The following is a 26,029-nucleotide window of genomic DNA, read 5'->3' on the forward strand; positions in this document are numbered from 1 at the left end:
TCCAACACCCTGGCAGAATGTCTGTGAAAGGGGGAGTGGGAGGGTTGCCGTTCAATCAGCCAAAGGAGACAGGGACAGAAAATCCTGCCTCTGAAAACTTTATTTATTTATTAGTGTCACAAGTAGGCTCACCTTAACACAGCAATGAAGTTACTGTGAAAATCCCCCAGTCATCACACTCTGGTGCGCGTTGAGGTATATCAGTCGGAATTTTACCATCCTGCTGCTACGGGAATCGGAGAAGGTGAGGGGCTGACCTCGGTCGAGATGGGCAATAAATGCTGGCCAGCCAGCGATGCCCATGTCCTATGAATCATAGAATCCCTACAGTGCAGAAGGAGGCCATTTGGCCCATCAAATCTACACCAACAACAATCCCACCAAGGCCCTATCCCCGTAATCCCACATATTTACTGGCTAATCCCTCTAAGCTATGCATCCTGGGACACCAAGGGACAATTTAGCGTGGCCAATCAACCTAACCCGCACATCTTTGGATTGTGGGAGGAAACCAGAGCATCCGGTGGAAACCCACGCAGACACAGGGAGAACATGCAAACTCCACCCGGAGAGTGACCCAAGCTGGGAATCGAACCCGGGTCCCTGGAGCCGTGAGGCAGCAGTGCTAACCATTGTGCCACCCATGAATGAATAATAAGAAGATCGTTCTATGGTAATCATTGGAAATTATTTGGAAGGAAACAAAATGTACCCTCCCCAGTCTGTAGGCACCCAAAATCCACACTGCTTGGAGGTAGTGTGCCACACAGGCCAAATGTAATGTTAATTAATCAGCCACCCTGTCTCTGCTATCTGACTGCTGGAAGGGAAGAGGAAAGAATGAGCCTGATCCTGTTCTCCTCCGGCATTCATACAGACATTCATTTTCTGTCAGAGGCTGTGGTACTGCAATCAGAAAGGGGGCCATGGACGACTCTTCCACTGCTCCAACCTAAGGAGACCGAAAGCAATTATCATCCAACTAATCAACTGCAGTGGCACTAGGGAGTAGGTTCTGACCGTACATTGTTAACCTGTAGGGTCTCGTACCGCTCCACATTCCGTGCTGACTACTCAGGCATGCCACATCGATTTTAGAACGGAAGGGTATCAATCCCAGTTCCTCTTTGCGTTTCAAAGGTGAGACTGAAAGACTTTTCCCCTGAATCTCTGCAGTGCTGCGTGTTTCGAAGCCAGACTTGGAAAAAGAAACCCATGGAGCCTACAACTTTCTGCTTCCCAATGGGATAAGACAGTAAAAATCTGTAAGGCTAATGGGCTCTATTCCAAAAACAACTTCACAAAAGCAACCCAATGGGAACTGTGAAAGAAAAGGATATTCTGGAAGGGGCGATTAGTCTGATCGCAATACGCTGTCTTATTTTGCAAGAGTACACTCTGTATTCTCAATAGTATTGTCAATTTGTGTAGCGGTGTACATTCAACTAAATGTCAAGTAAATGTCCACTTTGTATTTAATAAATCAATGTTATCAAGTATCTTTTTGTTGGCTGCATATCATGATTATGGAACCTTGAAAAGAAGTTGAGATACAAAAGCATCCTTACTTTATATGTTGATTGCACATTGTTGTAACAGAGGCTATGGGATTTGACACTATATCCCGGTTTTAGAGTGACACAACTGTATATATAGATATTGCTTATATATACTGGGACACAGCACCGAACTGCAAAATCCAGGAATTGAAGCTTTATAGATAAAATAGAAGCAGGGAGGTTGTTTCCACTGCCAGATGAAACTAGAACTAGGAGGCAGGGCCTCAAAATAAGGGGGAGTAGATTTAGGACTGAGTTGACGAGGAACTTCTTCACCCAAAGGGTTGTGAATCTGTGGAATTCCCTGCTGAGCTAAGCAGTTGAGGCTACCTCATTGAATGTTTTTTTAAGGCAAGGATAGATAGATTTTTGAACAGTAAAGGAATTAAGGGTTATGGTGAGCGGGCTGGTGAGTGGAGCTGAGTCCACGAAAAGATCAGCCATGATCTTATTGAATGGCAGAGCAGGCTCGAGGGGCCAGATGCCCTATTCTTGATCCTTGTTCTTATGCTGTTACCTCCAGGACACTTTAGGGAGCAACAATCCAGAAGGATAATCTTAGGGGTGTCTGTATTTTTTCATTTCCTTTGAGCACTTTAGTTTAGAGACATGGGCGATAGGGAGAAAAGCTGTTTGATTAATGTGATGATTCAGTCGGGGAGCAAAGACTTTCACTTTCCATTTGGGGACGAGAAAGTGGAGCATGGACAGGAATTAATGGCCGCAGCAATGGGCACCTTAATTGGCTGAAGAGTGGGTGGAATCCTGGCCATTTTTGGGAATCCCAATTGCAATTTATCTCAGTCAGGCACTCGCTCGCCTGCCGTCAGGGTTCCCAAGGTCTTCAGAGCAAGGATGCAGTCTCCGAGCCCATCAGAGCACTGGCAGCTCCCCAGATCTGGCAGCGCCACCGGGAGTGGTGCCCATCATTGGGACTGTGGGAGACTGGGAAAGAGGAATAGTCACGGGGAACTAGAGTTGCAGGTAACTCTCCTTTCTCAGGAGGCAAATGAAATTTGGCATGTCCACTATGACTCTCACCAATTTTTACAGATGCACCATAGAAAGCATTCTATCTAGATGTATCACAGCTTGGTATGGCTCCTGCTCTAACCAAGACTACAAAAAAAACTGCAAAGGGTTGTGAACATAGCCCAGCCCATCATGCAAACCAGCCTCCCATCCATTGACTCTACCTACACTTCCCAGTGCCCCGGGAAGCAGCCAGCATAATAAAGGATCCCACACACCCCGGGCATTCTCTCTTCCACTTTCTTCTGTTGGGAAAAAGATACAAAAGCCTGAGGTCACATACCAACCGACTCAAGAACAGCTTCTTTCTTGCTGCCATCAGACTTTTGAATGGACCCACATTATATTAAGTTGATCTTCCTCTATACTACATTTTGCACCCTTCTCTCCTGTGTAGTCTATCAATGGTATGCTTTGTCTGTATAGTGCACAAGAAACAATACTTTTCACTGTATCCCAATGCATGTGTGACAATAATAAATCAAGTCAAAAAAGCGGGGCACCCTCACCAGGACTCAGTTGCAGGGATGGGTGGGATAATATCAGTTTGAAGGGCAGCGTGCCTGAACAGGACAGCCCACCTTCCCAGCCTGTTAATTCATACCTGGCAGTCCCCCACCACTATGCTGCTGTGAAAATAGCAGTGATGGCAAGATGAAGCAAGGGCCTCAATTGGCTTTGGGACAGGAAGGTCAATTGCAACCTTCCACACCAACGCCATAAGTAGGGGAGTGGGAGAAGGCGAATTCTCCCCGCACACTTCCTGCCTAAGTAAATGCTCCCACTCTCACTCCCTGGGGCAGAGTCCAATAGTGGAGTGATTGGTTGGGGGAGTTTGTGTGACCAAAGCCTCACACAGTCAGAGCTGGCCACGGGAATACTGTCCGTGCTGCTGACTAACCAGGGAAAGCACAGCTTGCTGTATCTAGGATGAAATGCAAGTACCTACACTGTGCTCGCTGGCCTTCAGCTGTCAGTGAGAATTTGTAATGTTATACATAAAAAAGAGATGATGAGGCACTGGCCTCTTTTCTAACATTAGAATCTTAAGAGCTAACGAGCAAACCAACCAAGGCTTTTCCTCAACTGTTGTTTTCTGAGTCGGAAAGGCCACAAGCCATTGTCAGAATCTGCTCACACACACACACACACACACACACACACACACACACACACACACACACACACACACACACACACACACACACACACACACACACACACACACACACACACAGCCCTGCTCTCCTCCATCCCCATCCCCGCAGGAGGTCTTGCACAGTATGCAAAACTGACAAAACTGCAACGTGGAATCAATCTCATAATGTCTTTCTTTTCAAACATATCATCCTTTTTAAATCATACATAAACCCACTGTCCAACTAAAAAGAAAAGGTGCATTTTTATAGCACTCTTCACTGCCCTCAGGTTTTGGACCATTGATCTGAAGATGTGTAGGTTAGGTGGATTGGCCATGATAAATTGCCTCTTCGTATCCCAAGATGTGCGGGTTGGATGGATTGGCCATGCTAAATTGCTCCTTAGTGCCCAATCATATGCCGTTTGGGTGGGGGATTGGCCACAGTAAATTGCCCCTTACTGTCCAAAAATGCGTAGGTTGGGGGAATTAGCCATGATAAATGTGTGAGGCTATGGAGATGGGCGGGGTAGACAGCCTGGGTAAGACCCTCTGTCAGAGTCAGTGCCAATACCATGGGCTGAATGGCCTCTTTCGCACTATAGGGATTCTATGATTTTCAAAGCACTTTACAGCCCATGAAGTACTTTGGAAGTGAAGTCAGTGTTGTCATGCAGGAAGTACAGGAAGGGAATAGTGTGATGGTAATGTTTATTTATTTCATTCTTTCAGGGATGTGGCCATCACTGGCGAGACCAGCATTTACTGCCCATCTGTAATTGCCCATGAGAAAGCGATAGTGTGTCACCTTGATGTGCCTGCAGTGGCTCAAGAATGGTACTGTTAAGAAGGGAGTTTCAGGGATTTTGATTCGGAATAGTAGTTATGCCTTTGGACTAATTAATCTAGAGGCTTTGGATTAAGAATTCAGATAACAGGAGTTTGCATCCCATCAGTTTGAAAATCCGAAGCCAAAGATTCAGCAAAAGCAGCCATAAAACTATGAAGTTCCATAAACACCCAACACTCTAGAAAAGGCAACTTGTCTTCCTGTCCCACTCTGGCCCATATGTGACTCCAGATCCATGTGGCTCAGTCTTCATAGAATCATAGAAACCCTGCAGTGCAAAAAAAAGGCCATTTGGCCCATCGAGCCTGCACTGACAACAATCCTACCCGGGCCCTCACATATTTACCCTGCTAACCTACGCATCCCGGACACTATGGGTCAATTTAGCATGGCCAATCAACCTAATCTGCACATCTCTGGAGTATGGCACAAAACCGAAGCACCCAGAGGAAACCCACACAGATGCGGGGAGAATGTGCAGAGTCCGCACTGACCATGTTACTCTTAATTACTCCTTTTAATTGCCTTGCAAGATGTTCATTTAGAACAGCATTTGCTCAGGGCAATAAATGCCAGCCTTACCAGGTATTCATGGTACATTATATTACTAAGTTACACAAGTAAAGCACATTGTTTAATCAAGAACTTTGAGTATGTATAAAGAGAGACCGAATGTAGTCACTGACAGGTCCAGGCAGCGAGTGGTCAAGGGGGTCATCTGGTCCGACTGTTTGCCCCTCTACCACAGCTACATTCATGGCAAGGTAGCCTTGGAGAGGGAGAATGTGGTGTCCACTTGCACACTTCAGGCCTTCCGTACCAATGGGCACAGTGGAGTCTAGGATCCATCATCACCCCGGGAATGGTATTTTGGTTTAGTTATATAAGTTTCCCTTTGATGTATTGTATTAGTCATAGCGTCCCACCAGGGGGTGTCAACACCTGACTCCCCTTCCCCACCATTTTTGTTTCATTTATTGATATCTCTGTTCTTTTTACAAGAGTATAAATGGAGATTGCTGAACACTGGGTTCACAGTTAGGAGACAGATGCATATACTGTTGTAAATAAACCAACCAGCAAGAAAAAAATACCTTTGTGTCCAGATTCAGATCTTACCATTTGGTTTTGGGTGCATTTAGCATCAAGGTGATACCCAACCTAAGTACATCAAATACAAAGAGCCCAGCGATTTAAGACAGAGAGGGACAGGTCCTTAAGATAAAAGGAAAGTACTGAAGATGCTGGAATCTGAAACAAAAACAGAAAATGCTGGAAAATCTCAGCAGATCTGACAGCATCTGTGGAGTGAGAACAGAGCCAACATTTTGAGTCTGGATGACCCTTTGTCAGAGCTCTGAGCTAATCCTATTCTCTCTGCACAGATGTTGCCAGACCAGCTGAGATTTTCCAGCATTTTGCTGGAAATAGGTTCTTGATTGGTAAGGCGATCAAAAGTTATGGGGAAAAGGGGTTGAGAAACTTATTAGCCATGATTGAATGGGTGGAGCAGACTTTTATTTATTTATTAGTCACAAGAAGGCTTACATTCACATTGCAATGAAGTTACTGTGAAAATCTCCTAGTTGCCACACTCTGGCACCTGTTCGGGTACACTGAGGGAGAATTTAGCATGGCCAATTCACCTAACTTGCTCATCTTTGGAGTGTGGGAGGAAACCAGAGCACCCGGAGGAAACCCATGCAGACATGGGAAGAATGTACAAACTCCACACAGACAGTGAACCAAGCCAGGAATTGAACCCAAGTCCCTGGCGCTGTGAAGCAGCAATGCTAACCACTGTGCCACCATGCCGATGGGCCAAATGGCCTAAGCTCTTATATCTTATGGTCTTAATTACCCGGAATAAATACAACCTCAAAACAGAACTGACTTGGATTAGGAAGCACAGGAGATGAAATTTAGTTTGAAACTGAGCCAACGATCTAGAAAAAAGTGATGGGGGGAGCAAGTGGTGGTGGGGGGGGCAAATGTAATGAAAGCTTTCAAAAGGAAATTCGATAAATGCTTGAAAAGATTTGCAGGGCTATGGGGTGGGTGGGGGGAGGAGAAGAGATGGATGACTCGATGCGCTAGCACTGACGGAATGGGCCGAGTGGCCTTCTCTCAGTCTTTGTTTTAATTCCCAAAAGTGTTTTGGAGTGTTTTCCGTGACTTGGAAACGGTTGAATGCAGCAGGACAGGGCTGCCTGTTTGGGGAGGGTGGGTAGGTGGTAGAGAGGGAGTGATCGGAGGGAGTAATCAAGACAAGTTGCACAAAATCACTTCAACTTGATGTTTTAATTGGGATCGACGTTTGTGGGAAATAAAAGATTCCTCAACGTGGGGATGCAGGGTGTATTTGTGAAAGAGCCTATTTACAGCTTTGGAAAGAAGCACTGAACACTGCTGTGAGGGCAGGAGTCAAGAGTCCTTGTCCCGGGCAGGCTGTAACTTTTAACCCTTTCGCCCTAGCTCCCGGTGAATCATTTTAACACACCCTCCCCCCGACACAACTTTTAACACAGGCCAGCAGTGAAAATGGCAACCTTCCAATGGTCAGTGTGTGCGAGGCAAACTGGCTGGGGAAGACATTTAGACCCGCAATTTCCCGGACAATAGCAAACAACCGGGTTCCCCAACACGCAGTGGGTTGAAAATGTTGCATTTGATGGTATGTGTGTGTGTGAGAGAGAGGATAATGTCTCTCTCTCTCTCTCTCTGATCGTTATCGGCAGGCACAGTAACGCCATTCATTTTTATAGGACGCTCCTTCCTCCTAAGTATAGCAAGGTGCAATCGTGCTCTCTTACTCTCTCACACACACTCCCCCTCTCTCCCACACACACACTCGCTCTCTCTCCCACACACACTCGCTTTCTCTCTGACACACACACACACACACTCACACACATACTCCCTCCCTCTCTCCCACGCACACACTCACACACACCGTCCCTCTCTCTTACACACACACTATCTCTCACACACTCACTCTCACACTTCTCTTTCTCACACACAATCTCCCTCTCTCTATACGCACACACTCCCTCTCTCTCACACTCTCCCTCTCTCTCAGGCACACGCGCACTCCATCTCTGTCACACACACACTCCCTCTCTCACATACACTCTCTCCCTCATACACACCCCCTCTCGCTCTCACACAGACACTCACATACACACACGTCCCCTATCACACAGTCTCCCCCTCTCTCCCTCATACACACACACACATTCTCTCCCTCTCTCACACACACCCTCTTTATCTGACACACACACACACTACTGGGAAATACATCTCCACAGCACAACACTGACCTGGTCAAACTGCGGGTCAGAGTGCGTGTGTTTAAATATGTCAGTATGTATGTGCATGTTTACCTCAGTGTATACATTTTTAATTGTGTCTGTTGTGTGTGTTTATCTGTGTTTAATTATACATTGCGTGTGTATCTGTGAATATCTGTTTAATTGTGTATGTTGTGTGTGTTTATCTGTGTATGTCTGTTCAATTCTATATGTTGTGTGTTTATGAGTTTAATTGTACATTGTATTTATCTGTATATATGTTTAATTGTGCATGTTGTGTGTCAGCATCTGTGCTTATCTGTGATCATCTATGTTTAATTGTATATGTTGTTTGTTTATCTCTGTATATCTGTATTTAATTGTGTATGTTGTGTGTGCCAGCGTGTGTACGTTTATCTGTGTATATCTGTGCTCAATTGTGCATGTTGTGTGTGTATGTGTTAATCTACCCGTGTCAGACTGTATATCTCAATCTATCTGTGTCAATCTGTGTCTGTACCAGTCTGTGTGAGAGAAAGCAAAAATGTGAGATTTCCCCATTATGTTTCAACTTCTTGCTTTAACCCTTGAGTCCCCCCTCTCTCTCTTTCTAAAATGAGTTTATCCAACAGCTAACCCATTTTGTTCCATTCTGTTTAATTGCAAAAATCCGTTTTACGCCTGTTTAAAAGCTTTTTATTTAAAATTAACCCTAGTTTTTAAATAAAAAAAACGTTTTTCTCACTTGATCGCAATGTTGAGGGCAGAGAGTTGACTGGGTCTATGCAGAAACATTAAGAAATCACCTCCGACCTACGCATCCCCAACAAACACTCCTCTCTTACCCCTTACACTCCCCCCTTTCTCCGTCTCTCTTTCCCCCCAGCACTTCTTCTCTCACACACAAAACTCTCATTCCCTGCCCACTCCCACCTCTTTCCTTCAGACATCTCACCCTTTTCTCCCCCTGTCCAACACCACTTACCCCTCTGTCTGCACGCACCCCTTTGCCAGGGGAGAGACAGAGGGAGAAAGAGAGACTGACCCCATCAATCCGATTGCAGCAATTCTCACCCCATACACAGGCAGGACACTGTGATGTATCATTCAGAGATAACCCACCCCCCATCGCCTCTGCAACCAAGGCGAACTTTGAGTCTGGTGTGTGTGTGTGAGGGGGCAAAGTTAGGAGCTGCTGACAATATAATCAAACCCCCAACCCCTTCCATGGGTGGAAAGATCAGACGGGAAATCTCTCCCTGATTAAAGATAGATGGGAGGGCAGATTAAGTGGAAGGGTAGTTAACATGTGGGTTTCAGGTAGCAAAGTGTCAGTGTATGTGTGTGTGTATCAATCCTCTATCACATATGAAGTTGTATATCAAACTACAGACAGATTGCTTGCTCAATATCACATACATTGTCCAGCCCCTCACACTGTACCAACACCGGACCCGGGCTTTTAAGAGGATAAATAAGTGCGTATCTCTCACCTGCTTCTGACGGAGTCTCTCCTGGAAAATCCCGCAGCAACTGCAGCCTCAGAGTTCAGGCAATAAAACAGCAGCTCCTCTCCCCGGGGTTTCTTTATAAATCTCTCCAATCCCACTGGCCAGAGAGAGAGAGAGAAATCTGCACAACTCCACACCGTTTGTTCAATTCCCCCCAACTCCGACACCGCAGCAGTTCCTGGACTTAGTGAATCAGGCTCCGATTGTAACGCAGGGAGAGAGACCCAGCCTCAGTTCTGTATGTCTGTGGCTCGGCTGACAGTCACACTGGAGAGATGACAAGGCAGCTCTGCTCCGGGAGTTTCTCCTTTTACTCCCTCTCCTTTCCCTCCCTAATTCTCCCCCACCACCACCCTTTCTGTCTGTGCCATCTCTCTCCCTCTATGTCCTGGGCAAAGCAGCACCCCCCCCCACCCCCCCGCCTGTGTGTTAGGATTTAAACCGGCAGCTCCACACAGCACTGACAGCAGCAGCGCTCTGCACACGCAGGACGTGAAACCCCAGTCACAGCACTTAAAGCAAGCACTGCCTGACTTTTATCCTCTCTCCCATCCACCCCTTCACTCCTCCAATTTTCCCTCCTTCTCCCCCCACCATCTTTCTCTCTCTCTCTCTGCACCATCACTCCCTCTCTTTCTCACCATCTCCCTCTCCCACACCATCTCTCTCCCCATCATCTCTCTCATCACATCTCTCTCTCTCCCACCATTTCTGTCTCCCCATCTCTCTCACCCCATCATCTCCCTCTTTCTCTACCTCTCTCGGCATCATCTCTCCCTCTCTCACCATCTCCCTCTCCCTCACCATCTCTCTCACCCCATCTCTCTCTTTCCCACTATTTCTGTCTCCCCATCTCTCTCACCCCATCATCTCCCTCTTTCTCTACCTCTCTCTCTTCGCCCCACACCATCTTTCTCTCTCTCTGCACCATCTCTCTCTCTTCGCCCCACGCCATCTTTCTCTCTCTCTGCACCATCTCTCCCTCTCTCTCCCTCACCATCTCCCTCTCCCTCACCATCTCCCTCTCCCTCACCATCTCTCTCACCCCATCTTCTCTCTCACCCCATTTTCTCTCTCACCCCATTTTCTCTCTCACCCACCATCTCTGACTCCCCATCTCTCTCACCCCATCAGCTCGCTCTTTCTCTACCTCTCTCTCTTCCCCCCCACACCATCTCTCTCTCCCTCCAACATCTCTCTTTCTCACCCCATCATCTCCATCTCTCCATCATCTCTCTCTCTCCCCACCATTTCTCTCACCCCCACAATCTCTCTCTCCCTCCATATCTCTTTCTCTCTTCCCACCATCTCCCTCCATCACCTGTTTCTCCCCACCATCTTTCTGTCTCTCTGCACCCACCCCCACAGCATCTGTCTCTCCCTCCATCTCTCTTTCTTTCTCTGTCTATCCTTCTGGTGAGGGCAATCTAGGGAGGGGGGCGAAATAGGCCATAATCTTGCTTAGATCTGGACTGTCCAATGGGGCAGAATAAAGAGAAAGAGATAGCAAGATATATATTCAGGACTGTGTGAAAAGGGGCTGGGGATTGGGACTAGTTCAGTTAGTCTTGTGGAGAGCTAGTACAAGCTCAGTGGGCCAAATGGCCTCCATTACACTGTGACCATTCAATGATTCCAGTGGAAATTTCAAATTCTCTCCAGATGTTAAGGCTGCAAGGCCAGGGTGGTGGGAGTTGAGGGTCTGCAGGGGTTATGGTGATGGGAGTCGGGAGTGGGGAGAGGGTTGGCAGGGTTAAGTGCAAATGCCATAGTGAGATTGATAGATTTTTTTTTGTCAGGCCAGAGTATTAAGGCTAGGGAACTAAAGTGATTAGAGTTAAAATATAGATCATCCATGAAGTATGTGGGTGGGAGGAAGGTGATTTAAGAGGTATTGTCACCAGACTAGTAACCCAGATGTCCGGGCTTAATACTTTGGGGATATGGCTTCAAATCCCATGAGTGTCATTGAGTCATTGAGGTTTACAGCATGGAAACAGGCTCTTCGGCCCATGCCACCCTTTTTTTTTAAAACCCCTAAGCTAATCCCAATTGCCTGTGTTTGGCCCATAGCTCTCTATACCCATCTTACCCATGTAACTATCTAAATGGTTTTTAAAAGACAAAATTGCACCCATCTCTACTACTACCACCTCTGGCAGCTTGTTCCAGACACTTACCACCCTCAGTATGAAGAAATTGCCCCTCTGGACACTTTTGTATCTCTCCCCTGTCACCTTAAACCTATGCCCTCTCGTTTTAGACTCCTTTACCTTTGGGAAAAGATATTGACTATCTAGCTGAACTGTGTCCCTCATTATTTTATAGACCTCCATAAGATCACCCCTCAGCCTCCTACGCTCCAGAGAAAAAGGTCCCAGTCTATCCATCCTCTCCTTATAACTCAAACTGTCAAGTCTCAGTAGCATCCTAGTAAATCTTTTCTGCACTCTTTCTACTTTAATAATATCCTTTCTACAATAGGGTAACCAGAACCGCACATAGTATTCCAAGTGTGGCCTTACCAATGTCTCATACAACTTCAACAAGATGTCCCAACTCCTTTATTTAATGTTCTGACCGATGAAACCAAGCATGCCGAATGCCTTCTTCACCATTCTGTCCACCTGTGACTCCACTTTCAAGAAGTTATGAACATGTGCCCCTTGATCTCTTTGTTCTGTAACTCTCCCTAACACCCTACCATTAACTGAGTAAGTCCTGCCCTAGTTCAATCTACCGAAATGCATCACCTTGCATTTGTCTAAATTAAACTCCATCTGCCATTCGTCAGCCCACTGGCCCAATTGATCAAGATCCTGTTGCAATTGGAGATAAGTTTATTCACTGTCCACGATGCCACGAATTATAAAATAAGGATTGGAAAACCAATCTATATCATTAATTGTTGTAAAACCTCACCTGGTTTAGGAAAGGAAATCTGCCATCCTTATCTGATCTGGCTTACATGTGACTCCAGACCCACAGCAACTACAGTTGACTCTTAAATGCCATCTGAAGTAGAATGATAGAATTCATACAGTACAGCAGGAGGCCATTTAGCCCATCAAGTCTGCACCACCTCTCTGACAGAGCATCTTACTTAGGCCTACACTCCATCTGAAATGATAGAGTGTGCCACCCAGTTCAAGGGCAATTAGGGATGGGCAACAAATGTTAGCCCAGCCAGCAATGCCCCACCATCCCATGAAAAAACAACCTCGAGGAGCTGAATGGCCTGTTCCTATTCCGAAGCATCTTATACGTATGCGCAGATATTGTGTGTATAGAAGAAGGTGCTGAGTGTCAATGATTACTTTCAAGAGGGAATTTGGTAAGTATTCCAGGGAGTAATGGTTGCAGGGATACGGGAATGGACAAGAGGTTGGAATTCATGGGTTTTTTATTCATTCATGGGATGTGTGTGTCACTGATTTGGCCAGTATTCATTGCCCATCCCTAATTGCACTTGAACTAGATGGTTTGCTAGGCCATTTCAGAGGGGCATTTAAGTGCTAACCACATTGTTGTGGCCCTGGAGTCACATGTAGGCCAGACCAGGTAAGGGCAGCAAATTTCCTTCCCTAAAGGACGTTAGTGAACCAGATGAGCTTTTCTGACAATCGACAATGGTTTCATGGTCATCAGTGGATCATATCTAGATAGCCACATGGACAGACTGGGGATAGAGGGATACAAATGAATGGTTTAGTTGGGCTCATGAGCAGTGAGGGTCGAAGGGCCTGTTCCTGTGTTGTATTGTTCTTTGTCTTCTTTGTATTCCAGATATTTATTGAATTCAGATTTCGCCATCTGCCGTGATGGAATTCGAATCCAGATCCCTAGCGCTCTACCCTGCATCTCTGGATTACTAATCCAATGACAGTACCATGATACCACTGCTCTCCACCAAGACATTGCAGACATCTTCAAACTCTCTTTGCAACAATCTGAGGTCCCTATCTGCTTCAAGAAGACGACCATTATTCTGGTACCAAAAAAAAAGCAAGCAGTGTGCCTCAATAACAGTTGTTCAGTGACTCTGACATCCATCATTACAAAGTGTTTTGAAATGTTAATCATGGCGCGAATCAGTTCCAGCCTCCCAGACTGCCTGGTTCCCCTGCAGGTTGCCTACCGCTGCAACAGGTCCACAGCAGACACAATATCCCAGGTCCTGCACTCAACCCTTGAGCACCTGGATAAAAGGACACCTATGTCAGACTCCTGTTTATTGACTACACTCAGACTTCAACACCATTATTCCTATGAAACTCATCTCCAAACTCCATAACCTGTGACTCATGTCCTCCCTCTGTGACTGGATCTTGAACTTCCTAACACACAGACCACAATCAGTGAGGATAGGCAACAACACCTCCTCCATCATACTCAACAATGGTGTCCCACAAGACTGTGTCCTCCGCCCCCTCCTGTACTCCTTATGCACATATGACTGTGTAGCCAAATTCCCCTCCAATTCGATTTTCAAGTTTGCTGATGACACCACCGTAGTGGGTCAGATCTCAAACAATGACGAGATGGAGTACAGGAATGAGATAGAGAATGTGGTGAATTGGCGGAACAACAATAATGTCTCCCTCAATGTCAACAAAACGAAGGAGATAGTCATTGATTTCAGGAAGCATAGTGGAGAATATCCCCTGTCTACATCAATGGGGATGAAGTAGAAATGATTGAGACCTTCACATTTTTAGGTGTCCAGGTCTACAACAACCTGTCTTGTCCCTCTGTGCCAACACTATAGTTAAGAAAGTCAGCCAAAGCCTCTACTTTCTCAGAAGACTAAGACATTTGGCATGTCCATTACAACTCTCACCAAATGTTACAGATGCACCATAGAAAGTATTCTTTTGGTTGTATCACAGTTTGATATGGCTTCTATTCTGTCCAAGATGGCAAGAAAGTGCAAAGGGTCATGAACTCAAACCAGTCCCCCACCCATTGATTCCATCTACACTTCCCGCTGCCTCAGAAAAGCAGCCAGCATAATTCAGATCCCATCGCACCCTGGACATACTTTCTTCCACCTGCTTCTGTTGGGAAAAAGATACAAAAGCCTGAGGTCACATACCAACCGATTCAAGAACAGCTTCTTTCCTGCTGCCATCAGGTTTTTGAATGGACCTACCTTGCATTAAGTTGATCTTTCTCTACACCCTAGCTATGACTGGAACACTACACTCTGCACTGTCTCCTCTCCTTCTCTATGTACATTATGCTTTGTCTGTATAGTGCACAAGAAACAATACTTTTAACTGTATGTTAATACATGTGACAAAAATCAATCAAATCAAATCAGTTCTCTCAAAGAGCAGACAAGACGGACTGAATGGCTTCACTTAATGTTGCATTATTCCCTGGTTCACTGATTTAAGTGGGATCTAGTGAGAATTTTGTTGTGTTCTTGCCTGCTGGTGCCTTGATTGATTCTGTTTGGTCCCTGTGACACATATAGTAAACATGGCTGGGTGGGATCTAACCCCACCTCTCACTCCCAAAAGAAATATCTTCCCTCCCTGCAATCTTTCCTCCTCCCTTTCATTACCATTTCCTCACCCAACCCCTCTCCCTCACCACCCATACGTACACACATACGTACACACACACACCACTCACACACCACACACACACACTACACATCTACAGACACACACACACACACACACACACACACACACACACACACACACACACACACACACACACACACACACACACACACACACACACATGCACAGCCATAGCAACATAGAATACCAACAGTGCAGAAGGAGGCCATTTGGCACATTGAGTCTGCACCAACCACAATTCCACCCAGGCACTATTCCCGTAACCCCACATATTCTCCCTGCTAATCCCTCTGACATTAGGGTCAACTTAGCATGGCCAATCAACCTAACCTGCACATCTTTGGATTGTGGGAGGAAACTGGAGCACCCAGGGGAAACCCAGGTAGACATGGGGAGAATGTGTAAACTCTACACAGACAGCGACCCAAGGCCAGAATGGAACCCGGGGCTCTAGTGTTCTGAAACAGCAATTCTAACCACTGTGCCGCCCTACACACACACACACAAACACACACACACGTGCGCACACACACACTTACACACACACACACATACATAGATGTAAATGAGGTCCATCTTATTCATTTTTCACTCCAGGCTATCTGTGGCCTTGCCCACTGCTGCCCTGGTTCAAATCAGCTGACCCAGCAAAAACCACGTCTCCTACCTGGGGTCCTTGTGCTCTGTAAGTTCAACAGGCCAGAGGCTGAGAATTCTGCTGCAGGTAACGAACCTCCAGACTCCTCCAAAGTCTATCCACCATTTACAAGGCACAAGTCAGGAGTGTGATGGAATACTCCCCACTTGCCTGGATGGGTGCAGCTCCAACAACACTCAAGAAGCTTGACACCATCCAGAACAAAGCAGTCAGCTTGAACAGCACCCCACTTGCCATCTTAAACCTTCATTTCCTCCACCATCGATGCAGAGTACCAGCTTGTGTGTACCGTTCAGACTTGTCAAGGTTCTTTCAACAACCCCTTTGAAATCCATGACCTGCAAGGACAGCAGGTACCTGGGAACGCTGCCACTTGCAAGTCCCCCTCCAAATCACACACCATTCTGATTTGGAAATATATTGGCTAACCTTCACTGCCACTGGGTCAAAATTCTGGAACTCTCCTCACCTCACAGCACCATGGGTGTACCCACACCCACATCGACTGCAGTATCTCCAGAGGTGGCTCACCACCACCTTCTCAAGGACAATTCGAGATGGGCAACAAACACTGGCCTTAGAATCATACAATCATACAATGCAGAAGAGGCCCTTCGGCCCATCGAGTCTGCACTGACACATGAAAAACATATGAATTTCCACCTCATCCCATCTACAAGCACTTGGCTCATAGCCTTGAGTGCAGCACAGCGGCACAGTGGTTAGCACTGCTACCTCATAACTCCAGAGACCTGGGTTTGATTCCCAGCTTGGGTCACTCTCTGTGTGAATTTTACTCATCCTTCCCATTTCTGCGTGGGTTTCCTCTGGGTGCTCCGGTTTCCTCCGACAGTCCAAAAATGTGCGCGTTAGATGCATTGGCGATGTTAACTTGCCCCTGAGTATCTCAGGATGCATAAATTAGAGGGATTAGTGGGGTAAATGTGTGGGGTTGCGGCGATGGAGTCCAGATGGGATGGTTATCGATGCAGACTCAAGGGGCCGAATGGCCTTCTTTTGCACTGTAGGGATTCAATGATTCTATAATATGATGTGCCAGTGGCATTCACATCCTGAGGATGAATTGATTTAATAGAAGGCTCTGAACCAACTGATTTACTTTCCATGCGTTTCTAATGAGCATCTTAAATTGAAGGTTTAATCAGTCCATCTCGCATATGGACTGAATCTACGGCCCCTCTCAGAGAATAATTCAGTGGCGAGGAAAGAACAAATTGTTTCCATGTGTAACTTTCCACCATCTGTCTGCCTCAGAATTACTGAAAACTCAGCGGGGGCAGGCCAGACCGGTGCATCTGGTGATGACTGAGGCGAAGCTCGTTCCCTAAACGGGGTGGGAATGATGGAGGGAGCTCGGACTGGGCTGGTGGGCAAGCTTGAGGAGGCTGGAGTAGCTTCTCTCACGACCCCTTTCTTACACTGTAACTTTGGTGAGTTTTCGCATGCTGGGCTTTCAGTCCCAGACAGGAATGTGGCTCACACCAGCAGACACTAGGATTCAGCTGTGAAAATAAGGCTGCTTTTTTTATCTGGACCCATAAATGCACCCAAGTGGCTAGGCAGGGGAAATCATCAAACTTATAAAATCCCTGCACTGCAGATTGCAGGAGGCCATTCAGCCCATCGAGTCTGCACCAATAACAATTCCACCCAGGCCCCATCCCTGCCACCCCACATCTTTAGCTAGCTAGTCCCCCTGACACTAACGGGTAACTTAGCATGGCCAATCCACCTAACCTGCACATTTTTGGAGTGTGGGAGGAAACTGGAGCACCCAAAGGAAACCCACACAGACACGGCGAGAATGTGCAAACTCTACTCAGACAGTGACCCAAAGCTGGAATTGAACCCGGGTCCTTGGCGCTGTGAGGCCGCAGTGATAACCACATGTCACCCTGCCTCCCCAAACTGCAGACTGGACAGGAGAGCCACTTGGTGTCCCCTTGGGATGTACGATAGTGTCCCCGCTCCTCTGGCCCACAAAACAAGATTAAAATATGTTCCTAAAAACTAACCATGTTGGATCTCTTCCATCCCCTGGATGCAACTTTGGCAAGGCAGTGTTGCCATGGATAAATATAGCAGTCATTTTTCCAATGATGTCACAGTGTAATCCAATAGGCCAACTCAAAGAAGCACCCCACTGTTTTCCAGCAGCTGTCTTTACTCCCTGAATTGGGGTGGCAACAGATATATGGCCACCACTCCATTTTAATTCCTCCCCCTTGGTCTCTAGTTTGTTAGATAGAATCATGAGAATCCCTACAGTGCAGAAGGACTCCATTTGGCCCATTAAGCCTGCACCAACAACAAACCCACCCTAGCCCTATTCCTGTAACCCCACATATCGCCCTACTAATGCCCCTGATACTAAGGGACAATTTATCATGGCCAATCCGCCTAACCCGCACATCTTCGGAGTGTGGCAGGGAACAGGAGCACCCAGAGGAAACCCACGCAGACACGGGAAGAATGTGCAGACTGCACACTGACAGTGACCCAAGGCCAGAATCGAACCTGGGTCCCTGGCGCTGTGAGACAGCAGTGCCAACCACTGTGCCACCGATCAGAGTTTACAAATTGTTGACCTGCCGCCTTGTAAAGGTGGTAATGTCAGGAGGTATGGCGACAGAAGCATTTAAATCCCAACCCAGGCATCCGAAGTTTGAATTCCACCATTGCTAGCAATCGAAGCTAAGCCATTCTGCTTAGCCCAATTACAACACAAGGGTGATAACTACCATTCCAAGGTGGGGAGGGGCAAAGAATTGGAAGAAAAGAAAATATGAAAGAAGAGAAAAAAAGGGAGGACACATCTGTGCACCAGTTCTTGCAACCACTGGATGTCTCAAAGTGCTTTCTAGCCAATGAGGTACTTTTTGTGGTGTCACCTCTCTTAAAATGTAAGAAAAACCCATAGCCAATCGCACTCAACAAATTCCCACAACACCAATATGATAATGGCCAGATCATTTGGTTTTTATTTTTGTGTGACACTGATTGAGGGATGAATATTGTCCAGAACATCGGGGATATCTGTTCTTCATCAAACCAGCAGACAAAGGAGGGGCCATCGTCATACTGAACAGAACGGATTACTGTAAAGAAGTGTACCGACAACTAAACAATGAGGAACACTACAGACAATTACCCACAGATCCGACCAAAGAACACGCTCGTCAACTCAACAATCTGATCAAGACCTTTGATCCGGACCTTCAGAGCACCCTCCGTGCTCTCATTCCACGTACTCCCCGCATTGGAGATCTCTACTGCCTCCCAAAGATTCACAAGGCAAACACACCTGGCCGTCCCATCGTATCGGGCAATGGGACTCTGTGTGAGAACCTCTCCGGCTACGTCGAGGGCATCCTGAAACCCATTGTACAAAGAACCCCCAGCTTTTGTCGCGACACTACGGACTTCCTACTGAAACTCAGCACACATGGAGCAGTTGAACCAGGGACACTCCTCGTCACAATGGATGTCTCAGCGCTCTACACCAACATCCCCCACGACGATGGCATTGCTGCGACTGCATCAGTACTCAATGCTGACAACTGCCAGTTTCCAGATGCAATTTTACAACTCATCCGCTTTATCCTGGACCACAATGTCTTCACCTTCAACGACCAGTTTTTCATCCAGACACATGGAACAGCCATGGGGACCAAATTTGCTCCTCAATATGCCAACATCTTCATGCACAGGTTCGAACAAGACTTCTTCACTGCACAGAATCTTCAACCGATGCTGTACACTAGATACATCGATGACATTTTCTTCCTCTGTGAACAATCACTGAAACAACTATATGATGATATCAACAAATTCCACCCCACCATCAGACTCACCATGGACTATTCCCCAGAATCAGTTGCATTCTTGGACACACGCATCTCCATTAAGGACGGTCACCTCAGCACCTCACTGTACCGCAAGCCCACAGACAATCTCACAATGCTCCACTTCTCCAGTTTCCACCCTAAACATGTTAAAGAAGCCATTCCCTATGGACAAGCCCTCCGTATACACAGGATTTGCTCAGATGAGGAGGATCGTGACAGACACCTCCAGACCCTGAAAGATGCCCTCGTAAGAACAGGATATGGTGCTCGACTCATAGATCGACAGTTTCGATGCGCCACAGCGAAAAACCGCACCGATCTCCTCAGAAGACAAACACGGGACACAGTGGACAGAGTTCCCTTCGTCGTCCAGTACTTCCCCGGAGCGGAGAAGCTACGACATCTTCTCCGGAGTCTTCAACATATCATTGATGAAGACGAACATCTCGCCAGGGCCATCCCCACACCCCCACTTCTTGCTTTCAGACAACCACACAACCTCAAACAGACCATTGTTCGCAGCAAACTACCCAGCCTTCAGGAGAACAGTGACCACAATACCACACAACCCTGTCACAGCAACCTCTGCAAGACATGCCGGATCATCGACATGGATACCATCATCACACGTGAGAATACCATCCACCAGGTACATGGTAAATACTCTTGCAACTCGGCCAACATTGTCTACCTGATACGTTGCAAGAAAGGATGTCCCGAAGCATGGTACATTGGGGAGACCATGCAGACGCTACGACAACGGATGAATGAACATCGCTCGACAGTCACCAGGCAAGACTGTTCCCTTCCTGTTGGCGAACACTTCAGTGGTCACGGGCATTCAGCCTCTGACCTTCGGGTAAGCATTCTCCAAGGCGGCCTTCACAACACACGACAGCGCAGAGTCGCTGAGCAGAGACTGATAGCCAAGTTCCGCACACATGAGGACGGTCTCAACAGGGATCTTGGGTTCATGTCGCACTATCTGTAACCCCCGTGACTTGCCTGGGTTTGCAAAACCTCACTTACTGTACTGTCTGGAGACAATACACATCTCTTTAAACTGTGATCAGTGCTCCTACCACTCACATTATCAGCCACTTCAGGTCTTGAACAGCAGGTTAGGTGTAAGGATTCGCATTTTAATCAGTAATCTCTAAACTGTCTGTGCTTTATATGCTCTGTCTGAGGCCAGAACTCTCCATTCACCTGACGAAGAGGGTAACCCCTCGAAAGCTTGCGAGTATATTATCAAATAAATAGGTTGGACTAAAACCTGGTGTTGTCAGACTTTTTACTGTGTTTACACCAGTCCAACGCCGGCATACCCACATCATGTCTTCAATACGATGCCACACTTTTACATCCACCCAAGCTTGTTCAAAACTATTCCACCTGACTCGAACACTTTGCAGCACACTCCACAAAATTATTCTTCTTACTTCTTCTTATTATTCTTTACTCTTATGCCGAAAGTGCCTTCCGGAACATCCCACCCAAGGCACTGGCAGGTTTCTGTTGCTCTCCCACGCAAGCACAGCGCTGCTCTCAAAGTCATCAAACTATCCTGCAGAACTGACTTCTGACATGCGTACCGCAGCCATTGAGTATGATAGATTAAACCGTCCCCATCTTACACAATTATCCTTAACTCGGAAATCTATCATAGGAAACGCAGCAGTTCCCTGTCTAGACTCTAATTCCCCTCAGTTGCACATGCACCATATGGCGGTGTACTGTGCATCAGGAGGTAATAATTGAGAAAAGATGAGAGATGACACCAGCATAACAGATGAGTCACCCACTGTCCTTATAATATTTTATATGAGGCTTCTCAATCATCTCAGCCTAATTTATTAGTGCTTGCCACACTCACTGGCAAAGTATTTGATATGCCACTGTTGATGGAAACAAACTGTCTTGTGACACAGAATCGATCTTGACTGCGACGGTTTCTTTATATTCCAGCCTCTCTATTTTTCCCCTGATGTTAACATATGTGTCGGAGGTACTGACATTGTCCTGTTTAGTCTTCCAGTCTTCATCACGAGCCAGGTGGCCCCAAACTAGAATGCGAAGCTAAAGAACGGTCAAGCCCTCCATCGATTTGTGACACCTTGGTTAAGACTATTTGATAGGAGATATCAGATTTCCCCTGTGACTTGTCTTTGACTCCTTGCTGCACGGTGTGCTATCCTGAGATGGAATCACAGAATGTTACAATGCAGAAGAGGCCCTTCAGCCCATTGACTCTGCACCTGCACATGAAAGGCCCTGACCTGTCTACCTAATCCCACTTGCCAGCACTTGGCCCATAGCCTTGAATGTTGTGGCGTGTGCCAAGTACTCATCCAGGTACTTTTTAAAGGATGTGAGGCATCCCACCTCCACCACTCTTCCAGGCAACGCTTTCCAGACCCTCACCACCCTCTGGGTGAAAAAGTCTTTCCTCAAATCCCCCTATAATCTCCCACCCCTCACTTTTAACTTGTGTTTCTTGTAGTTGACCCTTCACTGCAATGAAGTCACTGTAAAAATCCCTGAGTCGTCACACTCTGGTTCCTGTTTGGGTATGCTGAGGGAGAATTTAGCATGGCCAATACTAATAAGCTGTATTTTTAAACTAAATAAGTTTATTTATTAGTGACACAAATAGGCTGACTCTAGGGTTGATTTAGCATGGCCAATGCACCTAACCTTCACGTCTTTCAGACTGCGAGACAAAACCGGAGCAAACCCATGCAGACATGGGGAGAATGTGCAGACTCCACACAGACAGTGGCCCAAGCTGGGAATTGAACCCATGTTCCTGGCATTGTGAAGCAGCAGTGTTATCCACTGTTCCACCATGGTAAAGAGAAATGTTCAAAGAGAATGATAGAAAGAAGACAATCTTTATTAATGTTCCATTGATTTTTCTCCCCCCGCCTCCCCACCCCCGGAGTTGTATTCAGCAGTTTTCTGTCATTTGACTTTCAACTCCTGTAGACTCCAGGCCAATCCTGGAGAGTCAACGAACATAGTGTGGGAGTGGCAGAGGTGCGGGGTGGAGAGGAACGGGCAGAGGTTCTGTTGTTGCGAAAAGCAGAAAGTTTCCTAAAAGTCCAGTAGGATTTAACTCCGGTGTTTCTTTAAATCTTTTTCCGTGGAAGTTCCTGCCCACAGGCAGCTGAATGAACAACCTGGAGGACCTTTTAGGTTGAAAGCCTGCTTTACAAAGCTGAAAGCATAGAGCTGTATTGGCTGAGTGATGCAGATACGGCGGTTCCTGACTGGCGGGTGTACCCGCCAGTCTGGGTTATTGCAAAGCCCTAATAGTGATTGGGGATGGCATGGGATGGGGTTATGTTACAGAGATCGGGGGGGCGGGGTGGTGGTGCGGTGTTCGTGGAAATAGATCAGAAGGTGATTTGTGGGTAGCTTGTTGGATCTGGAAGAAACATTCTTGCTTGTCTTGGCCCATAAGCAGTGCTTCAGAGTCATACTTGATAGTTTCAGTCCTTCTCACTTTATTTCACCTCCCATCTATGGTTAAAAATAGGACAACTGTTAAAATGAAGGCACAACAATATCATTAAACATTTAAATAATCAACCCATTTCCCGCCAGCAGATCGGTCACCTGTCCTTCACCCTGTTTCTGTTAATACAGGAGGTGGGTAGGTTTGAATTGGGTTCATTTCCTGTTCCTCTCAGCTCTGCATTTTAACCCATGACAAAACTCTATCCCACTCTTTTTTGGGAGGTAAGATTCAGCCCCATGTTTCTGTTCCCCTGCCATTGTAAATCTTGGGTTTTCTCATCCTGTGTCATGTTACCAACTAACAACTTGACTGCTTTATTTATAGCCAATGACCCATTCCCAGTTCCTTTTCCTTCAAGCTGCAGATCAAGAACCTATCTATCTCTGTCTTAAAGACACTGAATTTCTTTAGCTAGAGAGTGGTGAATCTTTGGAACTCTTTGCTGCAGAGGGCTATGGAGACCAAGTCGTTGAGTGTCTTTAAGACAGAGATAGATAGATCCTTGATTAATAAGGGGATCAGGAATTATGGGGAAAAGGCAGGTGAATGGGGATGAGGAAAAAAATCAGCCACGATTGAATGGTGGAGTAGACTTGATGGGCCGAGTGGTCTAATTCTGCTCCTATGTCTCATTGTCCTATGGTTAATGCTGTTGCCTCACAGCACAAGGGATCCAGTTCGATTCCCGGCTTGGATCACTGTCTGTGTGGAGTCTGTACGTTCTCCCCATGTCTGTGTGGGTTTCCTCCGAGTGCTTTAGCTCCCTCTCACAGTCGGAAAGTCATGCTGGTTAGGTGCATTGGCCGTGCCAAATTCTCCCTCAGTGTACCCAAACAGGCAACTCGGGGATTTTCACAGTAACTTCATTGCAGTGTTAATGGGACACCAATTAAAAAAATGTAACTTCAAAACTTAACTTCCAGGTTATTTCTGAAAAATACATCCAATAATCTCTGAAGCCAGCAATTCTGACCATTACAATGGCTTCCTGCTAGTTTGTTCCATAGTTTTATTATCCTTTGGGTAAACTAGGTTCATCCAAATAAGCTGGCTGGAACTCTGCCCCAACAATTTAAAGTGTCAAATTTGCGTGAAAATTGAAATAATTCATGCTTTTTTTTCAGTGGGAGTTTAAAAGAGAATCTCCCCCACTGGGTGAATGGGGGTGCCATTCCCACTGGAGAGGCTGAAATCAGCGTGTTTGATGGACCACTGCGCACGTACCAATTTATCAGTGCCATGGTCGATGTACGCACAGTGGCCCCGCACTGCCGCAACCCCCCCCCCCACCCCCCGATCGCTGGCCAACCCCACGAGCCTGCAATGCCTGCTCTCCACCCTCCCTCAGCCCTCAACAATCCCTGAGTCCAGTCCTGACCCCCCCCAACTCCTGCCACTGCCGGCCTGCCACAATCCACTTCACCCCTCCTCCCCCGATCACCCCCCTGAATTGTAAGCCCCCTCCCTGCAGTCCTGACCCACTCCCCATAGTGCCGAAACCCCCCCGGCAGACTGACCACCCGGCTCCCCCAGCCCACCCCTCCTTGCTTCCCCCGCCTATCTCCACGCAGAATGGCAGCGGGATAGCCACCCCCTCACCCATTGCCGCCTAGGCCCTGACCCCATGTGTCCCGCGCCCTTTGTTTTGCCCCATGCCTGACGGGCAGTGCCAATGTGCCCCCTGGGCATTGGCACTGTACCCCGTGGGTAGTGCCAGGCGGTCACAGGCTGGCACTGCCAGGGTTCCCATGCCAAAAGGGCAGCCCCCCACTACCTGACCCCCTGCGGGGCACCGATTTTTTTTTCCCCCCCCCACTTCACTCCAGTGGGTCAGGCCACTGGCTCCCCGAAAGTGGGGACCTGCTGTAATCCCTGCTGGAGTGAAACAGTCAGGCGGGGAGTTGAGGGGGGAGATGCCAGGGCCTGGAGACTTCAATCCTGAGCCCACTACTGCTATTTAAATTATATTAAAGTGACTATGCTAATGGTCTTCGTGCTTCCCCACTAATTTCCGGCACAGAGCAGGTGCCATTGGATATCCGGCGCTGGGAGATGTAAGCAGGGCGCAAACACTCCCTCGAACCCTGCAAATCAGCTGAGATGACAATCTCCTGGCCCACTGCGCTATTTTTCTATGGGAGAATGGCAGCCCCTATTTTTTCCCTTGTCTTGCGCAGCCCTTGGTGTGTGAACTCTGCGCTGTGGTGAAACAGCCCGATTGAATCATAATGAAATTCTTCCATCAAACACGGATGGCTTCTGCATTCGTCATGAGCAGCAGTTCCTCAAAGCAAGTGCAAATGGGGAAGGAACATTGCTGTGTAGAGTACTGTCAAGGAGTTGTATTGGATGTTTACTTGTCCTGTACCAGGGCGTTGACGGTCGCTCAAGTTTCAAAGTCAAGGCCCTTTCACTGCCCTCACTAACACTGCCAATAAATTTCGATTTAAGCCCCTTCACACCCAAAAATCTAGAACTCAGTTCCCTCCAGCCATACAGAAATGCTACTGTCATCGATCTTTGGAAACTCACAGTTTATATTCAACTAAAGTGAACCACAGCCAGTCCCCACCCACCCCAGAGTGCCGATTCTGTAAATATCTTTTTGTCAAATGCTACAGATGAGCTCGAGCGGCTCTTGAGCCCTCTCTCTCTTAGTAACATTGTGACAAAGAGCGCAGTGACAAAATGCCCCCAGCAGCTCCGTGATGCAGTCCTAATGTTAGTCCATTTCAGAGTTGTGCAGCGAGGTTACCGATTCTTGCTGCAGGAAGTAACCTTCAGAGCAGGTCCATGTCGAAAATTAGAGTTAGATCATTCAGGCCTAACTACCAATGCTCATAGATCCCACCGTCCAGCATTGCTGAATGTTATTTCAAGGCTAATCCTTATGGTGCCACATTCAGTATTGACAGGTAGTGCTTTAAGAGTACAAATATACTGAGGAATAGAAGCAGGAGTGTTATGATGACCATGGAGGATCTTCACTAGATCTCCTGTGGGCT

At 47.0% G+C, this 26,029-nt stretch overlaps 1 long non-coding RNA gene across 1 annotated transcript in view; it reads right to left on the reverse strand.

Annotated features, from left to right (window-relative positions):
- LOC145355745 (uncharacterized) overlaps positions 1-9,735 on the reverse strand; it is a 222,280-nt gene extending 212,545 nt beyond the window's left edge. The window contains exon 1 of the long non-coding RNA XR_013889038.1: positions 9,363-9,735. This is a non-coding gene — a long non-coding RNA (uncharacterized LOC145355745). The remainder of the gene's footprint in view (positions 1-9,362) is intronic.
- Positions 9,736-26,029: the final 16,294 nt, after the last annotated feature.

Source organism: Carcharhinus amblyrhynchos, chromosome 20 (genome assembly GCF_965287045.1).
Source record: "Carcharhinus amblyrhynchos chromosome 20, sCarAmb.v2.hapA, whole genome shotgun sequence".
In the NCBI taxonomy this organism is placed as follows: Eukaryota; Metazoa; Chordata; class Chondrichthyes; order Carcharhiniformes; family Carcharhinidae; genus Carcharhinus; species Carcharhinus amblyrhynchos.